We start from the raw sequence: 12051 nt of genomic DNA, 5'->3' as shown, positions 1-12051 counted from the left end.
ATATAAAAAAAGCCTAAATTATCTTCTTGTTGCATGAATCCAACCTGAAGACAATCTTAACACTAATAGGCTCATTATCACTAAGAAACAAATGAGATCTAAAACAAAGTGCTGCCTTTTAACAGCTTTACCAGAGCAACACAGAATGTAGTAACGAGCGTGCGAGGAGATAATGTGTTGTTCAGGTGTGCGTGCGTGTGTGCGTGCGTGCGTGCGTGTGTGTGTGTGTGTGTGTGTGTGTGTGTGTGTGTGTGTGTGTGTGTGTGTGTGTGTGTGTGTGTGTGTGTGTGTGTGTGTGTGTGTGTGTGTGTGTGTGTGTGTGTGCATCAGTTGGGGGTACAAGCAATCTGCAGTGAGCTGGGAGCAGACAAGCTGCCCACAATTAACAGAAACATAAATACCTCACCGTGCTTAAGCAAGCCATTAATCAGATATAAATAGAGTGAAGGAGCCCTTTGTGATTAACGAGGTGAGACTTGCTGCTAATTACTGTTTCCCCTCTCCTCTGGTAATTAGGTCGCCGCCTTAAATGAGGATGACTCAAACTGTCCTGACCCTGCCCCACTCGTCTTCATTCTACCATGGTTCTGGTTTGCGGTCTGCTCAAACATGAATGTGGAGTAATACCAATAAGTGACTGTTGCTGCTGAGGTCTGAGTTGGAGCTCTGACTTAGCTTATGCAGCGTTTTGAGAGTTTTTCCACATAGATCTACATATGGACACGTGAACATCACAGTTCCGTATTTTTCCTGCCTTGGTGGTGTTTTTAAATCTTTCTTATTTTATTTTAAAATTTTATTCTTGGGTGACGGTGGCACAGGAGTTAAGTGCTCGCCCCATAATCAGAAGGTTGTAGGTTTGAGCCCCGCTCAGTCTGTCGTTATTATTGTGTCGTTGAGCAAGACACTTAACCCATCTTCCCTGGTGCTGGTCGGAGGGACTGGTGACGCCTGCGTGCGGTAGACTCACCTCTGTCAGTGTGCCCCAGGGCAGCTGTAGCTACAATGTAGCTTACCACCACCTGTGTGTGACTGGATGAATAACTGATTGTATTGTAATGCGCATTGGAGGGTTCAGGGACTCTAAAAGGCGCTATGTCAAACACTGGCCATTTACCGTTCTTGTGAAGCGTGTGATTTTCATCTTGAGAGGCGCTATATAAAAGATAGTTTCTTCATCTTCTAGAAGGCCCCTGTGTGTCACGGTCTGCCTCTATCAGCAGGTGAGGTAACCTGGCAGTCAGCTGTTTGTGTTGCAGGTGGGCGTGGCACGAGCTCCAGCTGATTTTGATTCTGCTAATCAGAGGGCCAGGGGATTTAAGGAGCGGTGTGACACAACTCCAGCGCCGGCCTGGTGATGAGGAGGGAAACTCAGATACAACGTACAAAAGTTCAAAGTAAAGTCTCTTATGCAGAAGCAGTTAAGTTGGTGGGAAAGAATGAATGACACAGTGCCACAAGATTCAGCTCACGGATCTGGACAGGTCGGGAAAGTGTGGATAGATGTTAAGAAATTGGTGACTTTCATTGCAGGAGTGTTAAATGCAACAATGGAAACAAAATCAAAAACGGAAAGGATACAAATCATTGTGAAAGCAGCTGTTCATCATCTGGACGTTACTGAGTTGTCTTGGGAGGAGGTCAGGAACAACCTTAGTGCGAGTTCCAGTCAAGAGGGGTTGGGGTAGTGAATGGTTGGGATTTTACAATGGAATGCTAGGAGTTTGATTGCTAACGGACAAGAATTTAAAAGATATATTGATGAATTGTTGGAGAAACTGGATATTATTTGTGTTCAAGAAACTTGGTTAAATAAAAAATTAGAATTTAAATTATATCCATAGGGAAGATGGAATTAGAGGAAGTTGTGCTACTTTTATTCATGTTAATCTGAATTATAGAATAATTAAAATAGGAATTGATGAAGAATATATAAGGATAGAATTGTATGTCAATAATAAGTTGTTTATAGTCAATTATTATAATCCTTGCAAAACATTCGATATTAATAAGCTTAAATTAATTCTGGAAGGGACTTATGATCAGGTGGTAATGTGTGGGGATTTTAATTCTCATAGTTCTTTGTGGGGAGGACTTAAGGAGGATCAGAATGGGGAAGTCATTGAAGAGTTCATGGAGGTTTAGGACTGGTAGAGGGACGATGGACGCCATAGTGAGTTTGGAAAAAGAAATTAGGAAAGCGCAGAACAATAAAGAGAATTTAGTTATTGTTTATTTTGATATTGAGAAAGCATATGACATGGTGTGGAAGGAGGGCTTGCTGATTAAATTAAAAAAGTTGGGGATAGAGGGAAGAACATATGATTGGATTAAGGACTTTTTGTTTAATAGATACATTCAGATAAAAGTAGGTGATAGTTTGTCAGAGGGTTATAGGGTTGACAATGGGACGCCACAGGGAAGTGTGATCAGTCCTGTACTATTTTCTATTATGATCAATGATGCGTTTGAAGAGATAGGGTATGATGTTGGGAAAGCATTGTTTGCAGATGATGGAATATTATGGAAAAGGGGAAGGAACATTCAATACTTGCAGGAGAAAATTCAGGAAGCAATAGTTAAAGTGGAGAATTGGTCTTTTGAATGGGGATTTAAGTTTTCGGTGGATAAAACAAAAAGTATCGTCTTTACAAAGAAAAGAAATGTTAAGATTGAGCTTAAACTATATAGGGAACCTTTGGAGCAAGTTCGTAGTTTTAGATATTTGGATGTTATATTTGATGAAAGGTTCATTTGGAAGGAGAATATTAGTAACATAGTTGAAAGATGTAAAAAGGTAATAAATATTATGAGGTGTTTAAGGGGTAATGATTGAGGGACTAGTACCAAGGCTTTAAAACGGGTATATATAGCAATGGTCAGATCGGTTATTGATTATGGTAGTATTGTATATAGTTCCGCAAGTAAAACATTACTGAAGAAGATTGAAGTTATTCAAAGTCAGGCTTTGAGAATTTGTTGTGGAGCAATGAAAACCACACCGATAGTGTCCTTACAAGTAGAAATGGGAGAGATGCCATTGACTCTTAGATTCAAGTTGCTGAAATTAAATTATTGGGCTAGTGTACAAGGTAGTACAGAGGATGTGCATATGGTTAAGGGAGAGATGACAGTAGGAGGGCAATGTTTCAATGAACAGTATGAGAGCATGGTCTGGAAATCGTGTAGATTGGCGGAAGCCTTTAAATTAAATGATATCGTTGTTCTTAAGAAATGTTTATATTCACCTACTCCGTTTTGGTTATTTCCAAAAGTGGTGATAGATTTTCATATTCACAATGTAATTAACATACGGAAAGGTGTGGGAAACTGGGATAATGTTGTGGAAGAAAGATTAAATGAAGCTCATCAATCATTCATTCCTGTATACACTGACGGGTCGAGAGAGTCAGGAAATTTGACAGGGTTTTCTTTCTGGATTCCGAAATTTAGTAAATTTCATAAAAGTCGAACATCTAATAATCTGTCAGTATATACAGTGGAAATGTTAGCCATTTCATTTAGTTTACAGTGGATAGAACAAAACGGTGTTAGGAAAAGTATTATTTGCTCGGACTCCATGTCTGTATTGTTGTCAATTAGAGAAATGTCAGCAGATAAGAGGTCAGATATTTTGTATGAGATATTCGAGTGCTTGTTTAGGTTGATGAAGACTGATTCAGAGGTTAGGTTTATGTGGGTTCCAGCTCACAGTGGAGTAGAGGGTAATGAAATAGCTGATTATTATGCAAAGCAGGCAACAACACTGGATACTGTGATGGAGGTTCCATACAGTGTTGCAGAGATGAAATCAGTTATTAGACAGCAGATTCTGGATGAATGGCAAGAACAATGGATACGGGACGTGAAAGGAAGACATTTATACAAATAAAGGGAAAGGTTGGAAGAATGGAAATCATTCAAATGAGTAACAGAAATCAGGCAGTGATAACACGAATGAGACTGGGACATACAGCTTTGAACAGTACACTTTTTATTCTTGGATGGCATAATACCGGTATGTGTGACTGTGGACTTGATAGGGAAACGGTAGAACATGTATTATGTGCTTGTAGGAAATATGTGGGTAATGGGAAATTGTTGGTTGAAAAATTAAAAGTTAACCACTTCCTGTCGCCATAGCCAATACCTTGTCCCAGCATGAAAGTTCCATCCGGTCAGTACTCGAACAATTATTCGCCACTAATCAACGTCTTTTCCAGCTCAACACCGCCTTATGCCAAATGAATGAAAGACTCACTTCTATGCCGCCTCCTCCCGCTACTTTCGTAGCTTCATCTCCACTGCCACTTCCGGTTCAGCAGCATGAGGTTACTTTCCAGGTCACCGAGTCGCCACAGCCTGATACATTCTCCAGCGAGCCAGGTAAATGCCGTTGTTTCCTACTACTCTGCCAGTTAGCCTTTGAAAGGTCACCTGACACCTTCATAAATGATTCGGTTAAAATCTCGTACATAGTCGGTTTACTCCGGGGTAGGGCTCTGCAATGGGCCGAGGCTAAGAGCCGGCAGGCTAGCTTCCTGCGAGGCCCGTTCTAGGCTTTTCTAGCTGAGTTCAAACAACTTTTTGACCAGACGGAGTCTCTTACAGAAATCGCAAAGCAGATTTGGAATATCCAGCTGGGTAAACGGTCAGTCTTCGATTTCGCCGTAGAATTTCGCACTTTGACGTCCATATCAACTTTAGACGAGGCTTCTCTAAAAGCCGCTTTCTCTCAGGCTTTGACCAATAAGATAAAGGATCAGCTCGCATTTTGCCAGGAACCCGAGAACCTTGAGTTCCTAATCAACCTCGCCTCAAACATCGAGAAACGCCTTAAGGAAAGATACAAGACTTCGACATTCAGGCCACCTTCAACCACTGCTTCACAGCAACGTCCCCATCAAACACCTCAACAGCACCTCCTTCCCCCAGGGTCAGACGAACCCATGCAAATCGGACGAGCGCATTTAACTCCCGAGGAGAAAATGAGACGCTGTTCCCTGGGCCTTTGCCTCTATTGTGGTCAGCCTGGCCACTTAATTCATAACTGTCCTGTTCGGCCAAAAACCAAAGCCCACCAGTAGGACCGGGATTACTGGTGGGTGGGATTCCTAGTGCTCAAAATTCCTGGTGCAGCTTAACTTGTACTGTTTCTCTCCACCAACAAACATTCCCTACCAAGGCGCTCGTGGACTCTGGGTGTGAAAGGAATATTCTGGACCATGAGGTGGTACAACAACTGAACATTCCTACTACTCCTCTCCTTACACACATTTGCGCCGCCTCACTCGATGGCTGCGCCCTAACCACCATTACCAATCGCACCGTGCCCATAAGCCTGTTGATCTCCGGTAACCATCATGAGACTCTAAGCTTTTATGTGTTTCCTTCTCCACAGTCTCCAGTGGTGCTAGGACATGAATGGTTGGCTTCACATAACCCTGAGATTGACTGGAAAACTGGGTCGGCGTCAGTTTGGAGCCCGTTTTGTTTGTCTCACTGTCTCCTCTCAGCTCCTCTCCCTGTCCAGATCACCGAGAACCCGGCTCAGGAACCACCTGATCTAACTTAAGTTCCCTCCAAGTACCACAACCTGCTACAAGTCTTCAGCAAGGACCGGGCGTCCTCCCTGCCTCCTCTCGCCCCTATGACTACGGAATTGACCTCGTCCCCGATGCCATTCTACCAACAAGTAAACTGTACAATCTTTCAAAACCAGAGCAAGAGTGTATGTCTAAATACATTTCAAAGTCCCTAGCCTCAGGAACCATAAGGCCGTCCATGTCCCCCCTGGGTGCTGGGTTCTTCTTCGTGTCCAAGAAGGACGGGTCGCTCCGTCCGTGCATCGACTACAGATGTTGGATAAATTATGGATACATTATTTTAAATGAAACTCATGCAGCTTATTCTTCCCTGGCAACAGACAGGCGCTTGACCTTGCCTCTTCCCAGTCCTAGCTTATCAGTAAGAATGCCCTGTGCCAGCGCATGCTTGTCTCCCTAAATGTGTGTTCGTTTTGTCATTTCTGTGTGTCTTTTAATAAATACTCTTGAGAGGGCTTTGGTCCGACGAGAGAGCAAAGAGACCATCGACTCGTGTGTATCATTTTATCTCTCTCTCTCTCCACTTTAAAGGTCTAAATGGTTTATTGTTAATAAGATTAGTATGGGTTAAATTGATCAGCATAATAATAAAACCCCTGCGTGGTGAGCTTTCCCTTCAGGTAACCCTGGATGGGAAAATGAAAATACCTAACAACAGAGGCCTCAACAAGATCACCATTAAAAACAAATATCCTCTGCCCTTGCTGTCCTCTACTTTTGAACCGGTAAATGATGCAACTATTTTCACCAAACTAGATCTGCGAAACGCATACCACCTGGTAAGGATCCGTGAAGGGGACGAGTGGAAAACGTCCTTCAGGACACCACCTGGCCACTTCGAATATCTAGTCATGCCTTTTGGACTCACCAACGCCCCTGCAGTTTTTCAGTCTCTGGTCAACTCCGTACTAGGTGACTATATCAACAAATTTGTTACAGTTTACCTGGACGATATACTTATCTTTTCCAGAACCCTTCCAGAACACTGACAACACGTCCGAGCAGTCCTCCAACGCCTCCTCGAGAAACGATTGTACATTAAGGCAGAAAAGTGTGAGTTCCACGCCTCCTCTGTCAAGTTTTTAGGGTTTGTTCTAGAGAGTGGTCGGCTGAGGACGGACCCTGACAAAGTAGATGCCGTTCAGACATGGCCAACCCCCTCAACACGTAATCAACTACAATGATTTCTAGGCTTTGCTAACTTTTACCGCCATTTTATTAGGAACTACAGCCAGATCGCCACACCTCTCACACAGCTAACCTCCATCAAGAAACCCTTTCATGGTCCCAGGAAGCAGACCAGGCTTTTCACTCTCTTAAGAACTGTTTCACCCAAGCACCCATACTCACTCGCCCCAACACTTCATCCCAATTCACCCTGGAAGTCGACGCCTCAGACACTGGGGTAGGAGCTGTCCTCTCTCAAGTCTCCCCAACGGATTACTGCCTCCATCCCTGCGCCTTCTTCTCCCGTCGTCTCACTCCTGCTGAACAAAACTATGACGTGGGTGACTGAGAGTTATTGGCTATAAAACTAGCATTGGAGGAGTGGCCCTACTGGTTAGAAGGAGCAGAACACCCCATAATCATATGGACCGACCATAAAAACCGGACTTACCTCAAGGAGGCTAAGAGACTGAACCCCTGTCAATCTCGCTGGTCGTTATTCTTTTCCCGTTTCAACTTTGTCATTTCTTTCAGACCCGTCTCCAAGAACATTAAACCTGACTCTCTCTCTCGCCAATACGCCTCGGATAGAGAGGTGGAAACCACCACCATCCTGCCTGCCTCCTGCGTAGTTGGCTCCATCTTCTGGGACATAATGAACAAGGTTCTGGAGGCTCAACAACACGAACCAGATCCAGGTACCGGTCCACCACACAAAATTTATGTTCCTTCCAGCACTCGAGGGGCTCTTATACATTGGGCACATACGACGAGGTTTTCCATTCATCCTGGCCTTGACAGAACCATAACCCTCATCAGAAGGACCTTTTGGTGGCCATCCATGTATAGGGACGTAAAAGAGTACATCAGCGCCTACCAGGTATGAGCCAGGTACAAGAGCAGTAACCAGTCTCCCCAGGGTCTCCTCCAGCCTCTGCCGGTCCCTCCTCGTCCGTGGTCACACATCGCCCTGAATTTTGTAACTGGTCTCCCCACATTCAGAGGGTTCACTGTCATACTCACCATTGTCGCCCGCTTTTCTAAAGCCTGCCATCTGGTCCCACTGAAGTCACTCCCTTCATCTGCTGAAACTGCTGAACTGCTCGTGAAACATGTTTTCCGCCTTCATGGTCTGCCATCCAAAATCCTGTCAGACTGAGGTCCCCAGTTTATATCCCGGGTCTGGACTGAGTTTGCTAACCACCTGGGGGCTTGGGCCTCCCTCACCTCTGGTTTTCACCCACAGACTAACGACCAGGTGGAGCGTATGAACCAGGAGCTGGAGGCCATGCTGCGCTGTATCTGCGCCTCGAACCCTGCCGGGTGGAGTTCACAAATGTCATGGGTGGAGTATGCCCATAACTCCCACACCTCTGCCTCCATATGTCAGCCTCCATTTGAGGTCTCCCTTGGATATCAACCCCCTCTATTTCCCTCCGACTCCGTTGCCTCCACCACAGCTCCCCAGTTTCTCCACCGGGCTCGACGCACATGGAACCAGACCCTGGCTGCCCTTTAACGCACAGCTGATTGCAATCGCAGGCTTGTAGATCGTCACAGACGCCCAGCACCTGTTTACACCCCGGGGCAGATGGTTTGGCTCTCCTCCCGGGATATCAAGGTCTGGGGCACCAACAGGAAGTTTTCTCCCTGCTACTTCTGCCCGTTCCCCATAGCCGAGGTCCTCTGTCCCATCTCAGTCCGTCTGTCCTTGCCTCCATCTATGAAGGTACACCCAGTATTTCATGTATCCCTGCTCAAACCTGTAGTTTCCAGTCCTCTGTGCCCCCCTGCCGATCCTCCTCCGCCGGTCCGCCTCGCTGATGGTGGGCTCAGCTACAAGGTTCACCGCATCCTGGACGTCCAGCCATGCGGACGTGGTCACCAGTTTCTGGTGGACTGGGAGGGGTATGGTCCTGAGCACTGGCAGTGGATCCCTCTCTCATCCGGGACTTTGAGGCCTCCCGTTCTGCCTCGTCCTTCGCCTCCTCCTCCTCGGCTGGGCTGCCAGGTGGCGTCCCTTGAGGGGGGGATACTGTCACGGTCTACCTCTATCAGCAGGTGAGGTAACCTGGCAGTCAGCTGTTTGTGTTGCAGGTGGGTGTGGCACGAGCTCCAGCTGATCCTGATTCCACTAATCAGAGGGCCAGGGTATTTAAGGAGCGGTGTGACACAACTCCAGCGCCGGTTGATACTCTCACCAGGGTAGCTTCTAGCCCAGTACATTACCTGATCTTCCACCAAACTTGCTCAATGAGATCCTGTATGCTCTTGTTTCTAGTATCACGCCTCGCATCCTCTAACCACGCCTGGAGTTGTTTTCCTCGTCCTGTTGCTCAGGATCCTCTGGCCTCCACTCTCCATCGCTCTGCCTGCCAACCTACACCCTGGACTCACACAACCTTCTCCTGTCCACCTCCTCTACAACCATCGGACCTTCCGCCTCTCCTCCACTGAACTTCACCCAGTCCACCACCGCTAAGAACTGGTTTAAGACCGTGAGAACAATTCAAACACCAAACGTATTATTCTCTTGGTTCTCTGGTTCACCTCGTATTCACAATTGTTTATTCTTGCGTTTTAGATTTCTAGCAGTCTGAAACATGTAAGCTACATTTCAGGTATTTTTCGTCAAGAGTTTGGTGAAATGGCATGGTCTGATGGATGTTTACAGCTGGCGTGTCAACATTTCCAATCACCAGTGGGATCGCTGTGCTGCTCCCCATCACAAACACCCGGCCATGGTGATATACAATTGTAATGCATTATTACACATGTACACTAATTGTCTTCAGTAGGAAGTGACTGCTACGACCTTTTTTTATGGGAAATGAAAATGAGTGGAGGCGCAGAACAAGCGATATTGGATTCTGTTGTTAATTAATGTGTGTATTATCTGGGTGGGTGAAGCCAGAGGGAGCAGGATAATTGAATTACAGTCACCGAGTTGGGTAATACACTGTTGTAATTGTTCAACTGTATAAGACGGTGCTCACATTAGGGAGATGCAAAGCGGCCTTGATTTGTTTCAAGAGAATGGTGCAAAATGATTGTTTGGTTTTGGGGTGTAGAGCATAAATGGGTTTATAATTTAACCATCGAAAACAAACCAGGACACACCTTTCGGTTTTTATTTAGATTTATTCTTCTTACATCCACATTTGGTTGGAAGTCTTTTAAAAGAAAAACAAGAGCTCAGTGTAACAAAGCTAAGCTGATTTGTGTGTGTTCTTCAGAAAATTCTCTATTTTCCTATTTGCTTCCATCAAAGAGGTTCAACATGATGCATATTAATGATCTGGTTTCGTTTTTAAATATAAATCTATGTTAATACGCATTAATACCACAAAGATCAAATGTTGAATGAGATTATTTTTTTAGCGCTGTGTGCCAGGTTTGCTCTTGAGTACTTTTCTTTGTGTTGTGTCACCACCTAGTGGTCATTTCTTATACGATTCTAATCTTTTTCAGATCCAGTCACATGTAAAAAAAAAAATTATAATAATGCAAAATAAAAAATGCTGTAAAGTCTTGTTTCTTGTACTGTTGTGGAATAGCTAACGAGGCTAGGAAAATGAATGGAGAAAAGGAAAAAGTAAAGAAAATAAACTACAGATTGTGTTCATTTACTGAACAGTGGAGCAATTAAAACGAGGGTCTTTATTGATAACTACTAAAAACCTGCTTTCTGGATCAGGCTGGGTTTAAATTGTTAAGTTGATACAAGTAAGAATTCGAAATAAAACGTCTTAAATCATTCAAATAAAATGAGAATTGCAAATGTCCTTGTGTGGCTCACAAATTGGGATAACTAAAAAAAACTTGTTAAATAAATTCAACTTTTGGCTTTTAATATCGTATCTGTAAATTTAGACGATTGTTTTCCTATGTGAGGACTTAATCACATTTAGTGTAGTGATTGTCTTTCTAAAAGTGTTTTTATATTCAGTTTTTAATTGAAAAAAACCACGTGAAAGCAAATTTCCTCTTCAAAATAAGTGACTTTATTGTGTCATCTTCAATTTGATATGATCTGAAAGAATAATGTTAAAGAAGCTTTACCACCAAAAAGAAAACTTCAATCTATCAAAGAGACAAAGACGAGGGTTCTTACAGGTAAATAAACTTTATTAATAAAAGCATATTTACATTTTCTAATGTAACCTCTTAAACCAGGCATTCACATTAATGCAACTTTTAAAAAAGAACAAACAGAACTCCCATTATTTACATTCATTCACAATAGAACAAGCTGGTTACTTTACATTAGCTTGTTGTGCATATACACATGTTACAGTGATCAGAGTGATGCAAGGATATTAAAGCTTAAAACAAATTTAAACCTAGCTATGATTTATGTCATCAGAACTAAAATCACTTTGATCCTATTTACTTTATCTACCTGTGCCAGATGGATGTAAAAGAAATCTTTCACCTTCATATTCTAGAACAAATCTTTATAATCATCTAGATAAATTTAAGAATAAAAACATGAACGTTGAGTGTAAACATGATTGAGAACCTATAAACTTTCACAGATCCCTTCAGAACGCCGTCCAACACAAGTGTGTTCATCCATTCATCTCTCCGTCTACTTTGAACATAAGTTACATGCCATCATTTCTAATTTACATCAGATTTGTCCCAAACCGCCTCTTCTATCTCACCAATATCAAAAAAAAAATAAATAAAAACAGTTAAAGGCTTTAAGCGTCTAACTCCCCTACAGAAGTGCAAAATGTGCTTTCACAGGAACGAGCCGGCCCTTACAGAGCCGCTCCTTCACTGGTGATCTGCAGGAATATCAACAAGAACCTCCCAAAGCTTTTGCTGCTTCAGGAGTAAACATGTTGGCTTTGCTACATCCTATGTTTTATTTGATTTTTTGTCTTGTTTTTGGACCAATAAACACGTTCACACCCTCAATGACATTTTAACCTACAAAAGTACAAAAACCGTTGTTGCTCATCTCTAATTCTAATGGAGTGCATGATGTAAAAGCAAGACTGCAGCACTTTGGTGTAGGCTTGTTAGAAAACCAAGAGCTTAAGGTTTTAAAAATATGCAGTTGATTAAACAAAAACAACAACATATAAGTCACGTTAACACTTTCAGATCGTCACTTCGATTGTTCTTCCCCCGCTCACGAGAATAGTTTGACTATTCTGCACCCAACACCAGACCAGCATTAGCTCAGACATCCTGACAATGAATTTGTGATTAAGGAGTGGTAAATGTTCCCAAACGTTCCCTGAAAGGGAGAAGTCTGTGTAAGGAT

The sequence above is a fragment of the Nothobranchius furzeri genome, chromosome 1, assembly GCF_043380555.1.
Source record: "Nothobranchius furzeri strain GRZ-AD chromosome 1, NfurGRZ-RIMD1, whole genome shotgun sequence".
Classification (NCBI taxonomy): Eukaryota; Metazoa; Chordata; class Actinopteri; order Cyprinodontiformes; family Nothobranchiidae; genus Nothobranchius; species Nothobranchius furzeri.
The sequence above is the reverse complement of the archived record's forward strand: the minus strand, read 5'-3'. Positions refer to the sequence as shown.